Source organism: Acomys russatus, chromosome 30 (genome assembly GCF_903995435.1).
Source record: "Acomys russatus chromosome 30, mAcoRus1.1, whole genome shotgun sequence".
Taxonomy (NCBI): Eukaryota; Metazoa; Chordata; class Mammalia; order Rodentia; family Muridae; genus Acomys; species Acomys russatus.
In genome coordinates, this window is record NC_067166.1 from 13,690,076 (window position 1) to 13,703,059 (window position 12,984).

The following is a 12,984-nucleotide window of genomic DNA, read 5'->3' on the forward strand; positions in this document are numbered from 1 at the left end:
CTTCACACACAATATATACATATACATATATTATTTTTATATACAATATAAATATAAGTATAAATATACATATATTATTTTTTCTTCTGATTAAGGAAAGTCAGTGATCTGGTTTAAAAGTTCCACTATGAAGGCCAATTAAACAATCTGACATTCAATACACACTGCTGAGCAGATGAGGAAAATCCTGAAAGGAAAACTCATGGCTAAAAAAGAGAGTTTATTTATACTTATTGCTACTCTTCAAACAAAATCTCACAAATAGACCTATGGCATCTATCACTCAGGGTCTCACTCTTACTTTATGATCTAAAAATGACAGAGAACAATGCAACAGTCCTAATGAGAGGTACAGAAAAGACAACTCCCTTCAGTATATGGGTAGAAATGACAAACTGTTTTCCAACTTCAAGAAATCAATGTAATAATTTTGTTACTTTTCTTAACCAAAAATGTTAACTGATCTAACTGGGCGCAGTGGTGCAGTGGTGTGTACCTGTAATCCCAGCACACAGGAGGCAGAGACAGGCGGATCTCTGTGAGTTCAAGGCCAGCCTGGTCTACAAAGCCAGTCCACATGGAAAGCTGGGACTGTCGTTACCCTGGGCTGTGCTTCACCTTCTGGAAGGACTGTTGGCATTATCACACACATGGACCTGGCTCTCGGGCCTTCCTCTTTTGTGGTACTATCTTGCTTTCTATATTTGAAACACATTTTAAGTTTCTTTCAAATAAAACACATATATTTCCAAGTTTACTGAGTTTTTCTAAAATAACCCCAATCTGAAACCATCTTTTTATCCTTTTTTTTATTACCCAGAGACAGGGTTTCTCTGTGTAGTCTTGGGTATCCTGGACTCACCTTATAGACCAGGCTGGCTTTGAACTCAGAGATCCACCTGCCTCTGCCTCCAGAGTGCAGGGATTACAGGAGTGTGCCACCACGCCTGGCCTCAGAATCCTTTCTTATCTCCTAACTACCAATGTTCATCATCATTCAAATTTAAAAGTATTCTGATATAAAGCACTCAAAAAACTCAAGAGCAAGAAAATGCTAGTATGTTGTTAGTAACCAGACATCTTAACATCAACAAAGAGCCAGAATACATGGCTGGAGAGGTGGCTCAGCGGATACAAAAACTGTCTTCTCTTCCAGAGGTCTTGAGTCCAATTCACAACCATCTGTACTGGAATCTGACGCCCTCTTTTGTCATGTAGGCTACATGCAGATAGACATTCATACATACAATAAATAAATAAAATCTTAAAAAAAAAATAACAGGTATTTCCTAACACCCAAAATACAAATGGCCAACAATGCATGAAAACCTTCTCAGCATCACTGGTCATCAGGGAAGTCAACAGGCAAAAGTGTTTGATTGTTAACAAGTCAAAACCATAACATTTGTTAAAATAGCTATTAACAGAAATAATTTTTAAAAAATATACTCTGCTATACCTGCAGAGGGGAGCCTAGCATAGCTGTCCTCTGAGAAGCTCCACCCAGCAACGGTTCAAAACATATGCTGAGACTCACAGGCAAACATTGGACGGAGCAATTGGAGCCTTGTGGAAGAGGAGGAAGGACAGAAGGACGGGGAGGGAACAGGAGTCCTATCAACAGAGCCAAGTAACCTGGGCCCAGGGGGCTTACGGGACTGAAACCCCATCCAAGGACCACGAATGGACTGGACCCAGGCTCCCTACACAGATGTACCAGATGGGCAGCTTGGTATTCATGTGGGTCCCCTAGTAAGGGGAGTGGGGCTGTCTCTGACAAGGACTCTGTTGCCTGCTTTTCAATCACTTCCTCCTTGCCAGGCCCCTGGGTAGAGGATACACTCTGTCCTGATGCAACTTGATGTGCTGGGGTGGGTAGGTGGGGGAGAGCTCCCCTTTTCAGAGGGGCAGGGGAGGGGGGACACAGGGAAGAGCAAGGAAGGGGGCGACCGAGAGGAGAGGAGAAAAGGGGCTATGACTGGAATGTAAAGTGAATAATAATTTTCTTTAATGTCAGTGGAGATCTAGAAGAAGAGGCACATGACAAAGACAGGGAGGAAAGTTCATGCAGACACCGTGGAGAACAGGATGGAGGTTCTTCAAAAACTAAAAACTAGAATTACACTCTGATCTGGCAACCCCGCTTCTGGATGTATGTGTTAGGAAAAGAAGCTGGTGTCCTGAAGATACTTCCACACTTCCATGTTCATGGTAGCACCATTCCCAACAGCCAAGACACAGAACTAATCTGTACTCGCCAACAGAAGAATAACGAGGGGAAAACAGCACAAAGTAGTCCCCAGATGTAGGTGAACTGTAAGGGCCGAACCTAGAAAAGCCAAGACTATGATGGTGGTTGTCAGAGGGGACAGGTTGAACAGGAAGGCGATAGTTAAAGGGTTAAACAAACATTGGTTCAGTTTCAAAATACGAACATAATCTGCAGGTCTAATGTCCTGCACAACAACCACAGTTACACGGCATCGAGCAGGTGATCGTGTGAAATGATGGCTGTGGCCATTGTTGTAATTGCTGTAATCACTTCACAGTGTATCAACATATTGTGCTACACGTCATAAAGATAAACACTTTGCTCCCTGTCAAATACATCAATAAACCAAAAAGAGGACTGAGTGGCGGTGTATATTTGGAAGCCCTCCTTCTTCAACAGCTGTACTGGTTTATAGACAGATGTGGGTGTGACACTTCATCTTCATGAAAGTGAATCTGTCAACATGAAATGAAGAAGGCTAAGGAATGTGTAAAAACATAGCCCGAAATAAAGGTGACGACAGAATCCAAAGATCGGGGCGGGGGGGGGGGGGGGAGGTACGCGCTGGCACTCAGGCGGATGGGAGTAACTAAATTGATTATTACATTGAGTCTCAGAGTAGGGGGCAGAGCAAGCCCTTCAAGGGTTAACATGAGTCAGACACACAGAGACTGGAGGAGGCCTAAGCCCTGAATTGTGTTCAGAATATTGTTAAGAAGAAGCTTCGGCATAACAAATAGTTTAGAACACAGCAGCTCCCTTTAGCCATTGACAGTAGTGGCAAGACCCACAGTGGGTGCCTGATGCTGAGGACAGCATTAGACCCTTTCATGAAGGCTGACAGTTCTTCCTATAGCGAAACATAAAATTACAGTGGCCCACGACTTCCATTCCTAGCTATTTACCTAAACGAAAAGAAGATACATCTCCACATCATTTATAATAAAAAACAACAAAAAGCTGAGCCTATCACAAGGTGAATGGATAAACAGAATGCAGTACATAATAGATCATTACTTGCTAATAGAAAGTAATCACAAACTTACACATATCAGAAGAGGGAACCCCTGAAAGGACTATGTTGAGTGAAAGAAGGCACACACAAGTGGTATGGCATGAAACTGAAATGCTTCTGCACAGCCAAGGAAACAAGCACCAAAGTGAAGAGAAAGGAAGTCTTTGCCAACTGGCCTGATTTGCTGTCTGTTGCTGCAGCAAAACGCCGAAGAGCAGCTTGATGAGGAAAGGGTTTAAGGCAGTGTGGGCTACGCCCAACACTAAAGAAAGTCAAGGCAGGAGGTCACAGGCAGGAACTGCAGTACAGACCATGGAGGAACACCACTTACTGGCCTCCTTCCCCTGGCTGGCTCAGCTGCCCATCTGTCCATGGGTAGCACCACCCACAATGGGTTGTGCCCTCTCCGCAGCATGATTAATCACAGGCACGCCCACACGTCAGTCGGATGGCCCCATTTCCTCACTCACGATTCCTTCTTCCTGGGACCCTTTCGTTCATGCCGAGTTGATGAGAACTAATCTCCAGCCTAATCTTCAGCTGACTTCACATCAGACTGTGGCTTACTATCTAGGATATACAAGGACACCAAACAAAGCAAATCTTACAATCACTAGATGGCTAATAAACTGAACTCACAACTCTAAAAAAAGAAAACTATTCAACAGCCCTAGGTATCAGAAAAAAAACACTGCTTTGCCATTCCAGCATAATACCTAACATCTAGAAAATAATGACAACAAATGCTAGCAAAGGTGTGGGGGAAGGGGACCGTTCAGATGCCGGTGGTGGGTGTGCAAACTGTGGCAGCCACGATGGAATGAGTGCGGGGATTCTAAGAGTGACCGACCATGTACCTGCTGTAGCATTCCTGGGGACATATGGAGAAGCTGAAGCCCCGCCCCACAAGCACCTGCACACCGTGTTTACTGCTGCACCGTTCACTAGTCAAAAAAGGAGGCCCGCCTACACGTTTATCAACAGAAGAATGGATAAATAAACTGTGGTCTGTGTACGTAATGGGACGTTATTCAATTGTCAATAAAAATTAAATCAATGGCATTCACCAGAAAATAGATGCAACTGAGTATTATTATGCTAAGCAAAATAGGCGACAGAGCAAGACGCCCTACCCAGAGCACCTAACATGAAGGCTTTCCCAGCTCGCCTGCTGGCCCATACAGGCCTAAGGAGACTCAGGAGAAACCAAAGCGAGATCTCCTCCCGCCTCTGCTGCTGAGGAAGGATTTTCTTCTCTCTCACTCTATTGGAGAGCAGAGCAGCCTAACACTGGGCCCTTATTGAGTTTCTTCCTGTATACAAGTGGTTCTCAACCTGTGGGCCGTGACCCCCTCAGTAGTAGCATATCCGATATCCTGCATATCAGACACCTACATTATGATTGATAACAGTAGTAAAATTACAGTTATGAAGTAGTGACGAAATCACTGTATGGTTAGGGGTCACCACAGCATTAGGAACTATATTAAAGTGTAGCAGCATTATAACTTATTTTTTAAAGGATTTGTTTATTTATTATACACTGGTCTACATGTACATCTTCAGGCCAGCAGAGGGCATCAGGTTACATTATAGATGGTTATAAGCTACGATGTGGTTGCTGGGAATTGAACTCAAGAACAGTCCGTGCTCTTAACCTCTGAGCCATCTCTCCAGTCTAACTTATTTATTTTTATTTTATGAGCATTGGTTGGTGTTTTGCCTGCATGCGTGTCTGTGTGAAGGTGTCAGATCTTGGGAATTACAGTTGTAAGCTGGGAATTGAACCCGGCTCTTCTGGAAGAGCAGCCCGTCCTGCAGTGGTAATTATTTATCCACTGGAGAAGCAGTGACTGACCTTCCTGAGCTTGCTGTTCCAGACAAGCACTCGGAGTAAAGCAGAGGCAGTTGGTTACTAATCATTGTTCTAATTAGGGCTTTGTTTGTTAAGCAGGTAAGGCTTTAGAAACCCGTTCAATTTGATAAAAATTAACTTGTCAGCTATCCTCGAGGCTCTCCTGAGGCATGAAGAATGCTCAGCCCATCCTTTGGCCATATGTGAATTAAACATCCTCCTGCAAACATCCCGTTCTCAGAACGGTTTGTTTAAAAAGTCTCACTTCTATATCTTCCCAGGTTCCTCAGGTGTCAGACAAAGCCACTGTCTCTGAGACAAGTTGAAACTCTGCCCACAGGAGCAGCATCCTAGCAGAAACATGTCAGATTTTATTTTAATAAAATTTCCTTTTTTTTTCTCACGTGCCACACCCCACTGCTAACAAATGAAATTTGTAAGAGATTATTGGTGATAAACCTGTCTTTCCCAGGAGAGTCAATCCTCATTTCCTCAGACTGTAGTCTGTGTTAAGCCTGTTTCAGAATCGCATGACTGTGACAGACAGGCTTAGGTTTCATAGCCCAAATATACTAAAGCAGACTCAGGAGGAAGGGGTGGGGGAGGGGTGTATAAGCACAAACCATGGAATGAATGGAAAACGACTCCCACAGGATCAGATTGCTTTTGTTTTATGTATGGGTGTTGTGGCTGCGCGCGCGCGCGCACACACACACACACACACACACACACACACACACACACACAAGAAGTGCTCATGGAAGGCAAAAGAGGGCATCAAGTCAACAGAACTAGAGTTTACAGAGGATTGTAAAGCTACCTGTGGCTACTGGAAACCAAGTCTGGTTCCTCAGACAGAGCATCAAATGTTCTTACCCACTCACTCAGCTCTTCAGCCCAAGGCTCTTTCCTGCCTTTAAACATGTGATCCCACGCTGGCAGTGCTGTTTGGGGGGTAGGGTGGGGGAACTTTTAGGAAGTGGAGCTTTGCTGAAAGCAGGTCCAACCCCCTTCCTAGTCAGGTCTCTGCTTCCTGTTAACAGGAAGTAGTAAGCAGCTTCCCCTGCCTCCAAGTTTTCTCTGTCTCCTAAATTATGATCTTCCTTACACTTTCTGTCAGTCTGTCACAGTAATGAGAAAAGTAACTAACAGAAAATTACTATCAGAAATGGGGCCTTTGCAGTGACCAGTCTGCCCGTATAGCATACAGGCCTTCTCAATTCTCTGTGGGAAGAACAGTGTTGAAGAGTTTGGAGTTGTGGCCAGAGAGGCCTGCAATGCTATAAGCTGAACTCACAGGACATAAGTTGGGAGCTCCAGAGAACAGAAGGCCAAGAGGGATGCACAGTAAAGACTTTGGGAGCTTCCACAAGTAAATACAGACTATCGGGACTGGCCTGCAGCCTTGTCTTGTTATATTCTCACAAAAGCATGTGGGGTTTTATTTCTGTTTTGCTTTTTGCCTGTGTTTTGAAAACACCACAGAAGAGATGGGGGTAAAGAGCCAAAAGACAAAGTCTCCGGTGGCTAGGGAGCGTCTCTTAGACATGACAGGGACGTGCACCCATGAGATTTCAGCTAGATGGCTCCTAAACAAGACCTCCATAAGGACACGACCAGTGTGACGGATGCACAAGGCCACGCCCTAGATGGGCAATCAAGGGCACTGTACAACATGGCAGGCTTCATCACAGAACTTCAAGTATAGCATGAACTTCGATCATATTCACCTCCTCCCCCCCGTGTCCTCTCTCCAACTCCTGCGAATCCCTCTCCTCCTAAGTAGTCCTCCTCTTGTCTATCTGAGTACACAAGACTTAAGTTCCACCTAAAAAAGAAAACATAAATTATTTGTCTGAGTCTGATTTATGCTTCTTAATATAATGATCTCCAGTTCCACTCATTTTTCTGCAAAGAATTTCACCCATTCAATAGTTTTATAGCTGAACAAAACTCCATTTAGTGTATATGTACACAAGCACATCACGTTCTCCTTGTCTGCTCACCAGTGGATGGCCATTAGGCTGACCCCCTTAATTTGGCTATTGCAAACACTGCTACAATACACACGGGCACATGAGTAGTTCTGACTTGAGCTGCTTTGCACACAGACCCAGGAGGATGCAGGTGGGTCACGTGGTAGTTCTGTCTTTAGTTTTCTGAAGCAGCCCCATGTTCACCTTAATAGGCTTCTTGCTCAAGTCACACAGACAGCACAGATGCAGCCATAGGAGGACTGGAGCCGACTGGAAGCAGGGCTATTCTCCAGACAGGGCTGGCATCTGATACAGCTACTGCTGAGACTCATGAAGCAAATACCATACACCAAAGACAAACTAGGGACTTTGTCCAGTGGTCATTTGACTGATGTGGATCTAGGCAATTACAAGCCACATTGTCTTTGCCATGCTTTAGAGAAGCCACCAACGGCCCAAGCCTCAGAGGGAAGAGGAGGCTGGATAGAGACCACGGTCTCCTCCTGGGATGGAGGGTGACAAATCATCTGTGAGGATGATGAGACAGCAGATGGGGGAAAGTGGGCCCATCAGCAGATCCATCATGCCACCAGACCCTAAAACTAAACTTCTAACTTAACAACCCCTTAACATAGAACTTGTCTTTCTTTTCACATATGAATTGTCACATTTGAAAGATGAAATGGTATTCAAACGCTCCACAAGCATAGGGGCCACACTCAAACCAGACAACCTCAGAACCAACGTGTTCTCTTAGTGGCAGACAGATATAAAGGCAGGGACTCTGGTCAAATAACAGATGTTCATTTGTGAAAAAACAAAAGGCAGCTTGATGGTCATTACTGACTTTAGAAATAAATGTTTTTAAAGAACAAAAAGACCCTTGTCAAACTCACAGTGCACCCTGGAAAAACGTATTTGTCATCATAATCCACACTGGGTTCCAAGCTTCCTAACTGAGTAAGTAGTGCTCCCCTCTCACACAGTGAACTAGACATTTGAAGACAGGCACGGTGCCTGGCTGTAACACCACCGTATCAGAACCAGAGTGAAACCCATCAAAGGCACCAACACAAACAGTGATGGGACCATTTTTATTTACGCCACCACAAAGCACTTTCCAGAGGGAAAGTGAAAGGAGGGGACAGTGGCTCCTCCTGGCTTTCCCAAGAGGCCGTGGAAGAAGATGTGTACATCTGAGGGATGGTGGCCAAGGAACATAGATTCGGGTCACTGTAAGCTTCATGTTCCTGAGTGGAAGCAGTTTGATGGCATTTTATAAAAGACGGTCATAAATCAGAGAGCTTTAAAATACATCAGAGAGGTAGTAACAGCCAGAAAGGGGAAGCCTTTCAATAAGCCTCGGATGCTATCTGGTGATGCCCTTGGCTTTGGGGTTGGCAGAAACTAGTGAGTCTGCTAAATTAATAGATTCTAAAAGGCTTTTATCTACTAGTCACAGGATGTTAGTTCTGACACAGGGATGGGCTAGGGATGGCTATTGGCTGGGGGGAAGGAGGGCGCTAAAGCTAGCCCAAGATAAGGAGTGGCCTAGCCTCTGAACTTGCAACATTCCTACCTCCTCACTCCCACTTCTAGGCAGCCAATCAGTCCCTGCAGACACAGCTTCCCTCAAGGGAATCCTCTTGATGGGTACAAAGCATTTTACTTCATAAGTAGAAGCAAAAGAGTAACTCATAGGTTATTTAAATAGCAGCATTCAAATACGAGAAAACCAAAGGAATAGAAAAGTGCATCTATGCTAAAGTTATTGTTAAACCTAAGACAAAGTAAGAAAAGTCATTAAATGTCTAAAACCGATGACCTACAATGGTACCTGTTGTTTATTATTATATGTGTATGCTTTCTCATGTTCCAAATTCCATCCTCAGTAAAGCACAGGAGAGAGAGAAGCTGGCTTTGTGAGCTTTTGGAGTTTCCATCTTGCCATTTATTTATATATTTAATATGAAACAAGCAAAACAAAAAACACCTTTAAAATCCTTTAAACTGATATGCTAAAAAGACAAACTCTACAATGTCCACTACAGGAATATAAAATCCTAGCTCACTTTTCAAAGTCAAATTCGAAATAAAACCTTGGCACCTAAAACTGAATGTGTGTGAACCATCTTCTCTCACACAGCATAGAAACAGCTGGTAAATGTGAAAAAAGTGAATCTTGACCCCAGCTCAGACCATCAGAACTGAAACACCTACCAGACCTAAACTGTAAGCCCAAGCTATATAAACCTCTAGAAAAGAAAATACAAACGTCTTCATGCTTCCAGAACAGGCAGAAAGCTTAAAATAAGGAAGCCACTGGTCACTGAAGAGAAAACTGTTTCACATGCAAACCTTTTGTTCTGCTGAGTTCATTAGAAAATTGAAAGGTGAACAGAGAGCTTGGAGAAAACATCACAGCGAAGGAGACCCAGGACAATCCCTACAGCTCAACACAAGCAAACCAAAAGTTAAAGGAGACAGAGAAGACACGGCGTGAATGCCTAATAAACACACCAAACAGCTCCACTCAGAAAGAAGCAAATTAAACCCAAATAGAAAGCACATTTGTTCATCACAGTGGTTCAGCGTGAGAAGCCTAGCTGGGGTGAAAGATGAAATGGACAGAGAAGAGCTACAGTTCTCACATAATAGCAGCAGGGAAGTAAAATTGTGGAAGTACTGTGAAAAATATTTTAATTGTTTCTCATGTACAAACATAACATACCTGACCTAGCAATTCCACTGCTAGGCATATGCAAAACAGGTATGTCTATGAAAAGATGGAAAATTGAGGAGTATTCTTAACACCTTTATTAAAATAGACAAAAGGTGGGAACAACCCAATGATTTGGCAAGCGAATGACCAACAAATTTTGGAATATTCATATAACACAAAACTATATAGCAATTAAAAAGAACAAACCTCCCATACACTCAACAACAAAGACACATTTCATTGTGCCAGAGTAAGAAAGTAGACACCAAAGCATATACTCGCAATAATTCGATCTATGTGAAAGCCTGAAATAGCCTGAACTGCCCTCTAACTACAGCAATCAGATCAGTGGTTCCTTGGAGTGAAAGTGGGAGACAAAGGAAAAAAAAAAAAAATCACTGCAAAGAGGCAGAGGGAACTCTGGGTAAGAGGAAGTATGGAACTTAACTAGAATGAGGGCTTCAGAGTGTTTATATGGACTTTGATTGATACACACTTAAAATGTTCAAAGCTTATTACATGTAACTCACATCTGACTAAAGCTGACTCAAAATAAAACTTTTGAAACTGCTGCATACAAGTTTATGCTAAAGATATTTTAATTTTAAGTCTAAAACTCACATGACTGAATTCCCAGGCAAATGTATACTCCACATCTAAGTAAGATTCTGATCCCAGTATTTATCCAGCAAAACACATCTTTAACTTTGAAGCACAAATTCTGAACTTCAAAATGTACATTCTACAGTAGGCAAGGTAGCACACACCTTTAGCCCCAGTAGTCTGGAAGCAGAGGCCGGCAGAGCTCTGTGAGTTTAAGGACAGCCTGGACTACATAGTGAGTTCTACGACAGCCAGAGCCAGAGTTTTTAAAAGACCCTGTCTCAAAAAAGTGTGTGTGTGTGTGTGTGTATTTTTTTTAAAGTACATTTCACATCTACACAGTTTGAGGTATTCTAAATGTCATCCAGAATTTATATAAATGTATATACATAGCACATTAAAAATATCACAATAAAAAATTTACACATAAAAAAGTTCCTCCCTGAGGTCGAAAATATGTCAGTTTTAAAACCACAAAGCCATGCATATTATTATGCTAGTCTCTGAGAAAAAGAAAACATTTTTTCTAAAAAAAAAAAAAAAAAAAACTCCATTTTACATAATTGTGAAGAAACACAACAGCAAAAGAGTCTCAGCTAGAAAATTATCTTAAAAGTCTCTTCCATCCATTAAAAGCAATTTCTCAGCAAAGAACACCAGGTCATTTCTCTCGGTGCTAAGCCTCAAGTCCAGAGGCTAATGAACAAAGCCATGTGGACTGTGTCCAGGGGCCTAAAGTACTTATCTAAATTCATGTTTTTCTCCAGAAACCCTAATTCTGATACTAATCCAAGAGCAACTTCAAAAAAGTTAACAAGTTATCTGGCATGTGTAGATGACAGGTTGGTCTGGTGTCCAGATCTCAGCGTGAAGGAAAAGGAATCAAACTGGGAAAGTGGGCCTGGCCTCAAGTATACAGGAACTCATGCAAGCAATGGGCCTGCAAACCACACTTGAATGGACCAGTTTAGTCTTTTTTGCATAAACTATTATTTAAAAGCATTGAATTGGGGGCTGGAGACATGACGCAGCACTTACAAGCACTTGCTGCTCTTGCAGAGGAGAGGACCAGACTTTGATTTCCAGCACCTACCCTGGGTGACTCACAACCACCAGTAACTCCAGCCCCAAGGGAGCTGGCACTCTCTTTTAGCCTCTATGAGCACCCACATGCATGTGTGTATACACAGGCAGACACATAAACACACACACATACACACATACACAGGCTGCAGAGGGAACACTTGTGTGTCTCCCCACCTTGCATAGAAGGGAAGTCTGGTTGGGAGGAAGGAGAGGTCAGCAGGAGGATGAGTGGGATGAAAGAGGGTAATGGGGCTGACTATGATCACAATGCATTGTATATGCTATGTATGACATGGCCAAAAATAGAGAAAGGTGTGTGTGTGTGTCTGTGTGTGTGTGTGTGTGTGTGTTTTAGTGTTTTAAGAACCAGCAAGACAGGTCAACAGGCAAAAGTACCTGCTGCCAAGCCTCATGACCTTAGTTTGGCCCCCTGCAAGCACATGGTAGTTGTCTCCTGAACTTCACAGGTGCTCTACGGCACGTGTGCCCACACACATGCACACATGATCAGCTGCGTGAAGAAGACAGAGGAAACTATCAGTGAACTAGAAACGACAGTTAGGACTCAATCTGGACAACACAGAAAACAGACTGACAAAAACATGAGTTGAACATGGCTCTTATCAGAACCCTGGAAGAAGAAAAGAAGGTAAGCTGAAAAACAGTAATAATGAGTGGGGAAAATCCCCCACAAATTTGGCAAGACAAGAGGAGTTAGAGGAGGGAGACACAGCAGTGACGATGATGTAATTACAGTACTTGTGTATGAGCGTCTCAGACATTTTTACGAGGTGCTAGAGAGATGGCTCAGCGGTTCAGAGCACTTGTTGCTCCTGAAGAGGACCTGGGTTCAGTTCCCAGCACCCACCCGATGGCTCACCCCAGTACCCGAGGATCCTACATCCTCTTCTGATCACCACTGCTTCAAGGTGGTGAGCAAACATACACTGGCAAAACACTCATACACACAAAATAAAGGATAATCAATATTTAAAAATAAACAAACAAAAAATGGCGAGAAACATTTGTGTCCTTACATTAAAGTACAGTAGTACTTACTAAGTTGAAAATAACCTAGTCTCGCTTTGAATAATATACAAAATGAAGGAGAGGCATATGGAAAACTACTACCTCCCTCTTGATTTTGCTGTGGATTTAAAACTGTTAATTACAGAAAGGGGGAGGGGAGGCTCTTAAGAAAAAATAGTATGCAGCCCTCCCCACCTGATTTAAGCAGAACATCTTCCTTTACATCAAACCGCAGTCCATTCCCACTCCATTAGTTTTGTCCATGTGGCCGTCTGTATTCTCAACTCAGCACCCCCACATCCAGCTTGAAATAATGACATTAGGGAGAAGTTGGACTTTAACCCTAACAGACACCTACGCTACACAGACTCAAAACTAACTTCATTTAGACACTCAGACTATAAACAGTTTCCATAAAAAATATTG

General features: G+C 43.1%; 1 protein-coding gene across 2 annotated transcripts in view; it reads right to left on the reverse strand.

Moving 5' to 3' along the window:
- Positions 1 to 12,984, reverse strand: part of Msh3 (mutS homolog 3) — a 121,813-nt gene that overhangs the window by 87,148 nt on the left and 21,681 nt on the right. The gene's annotated exons all lie outside the window — the stretch shown is intronic.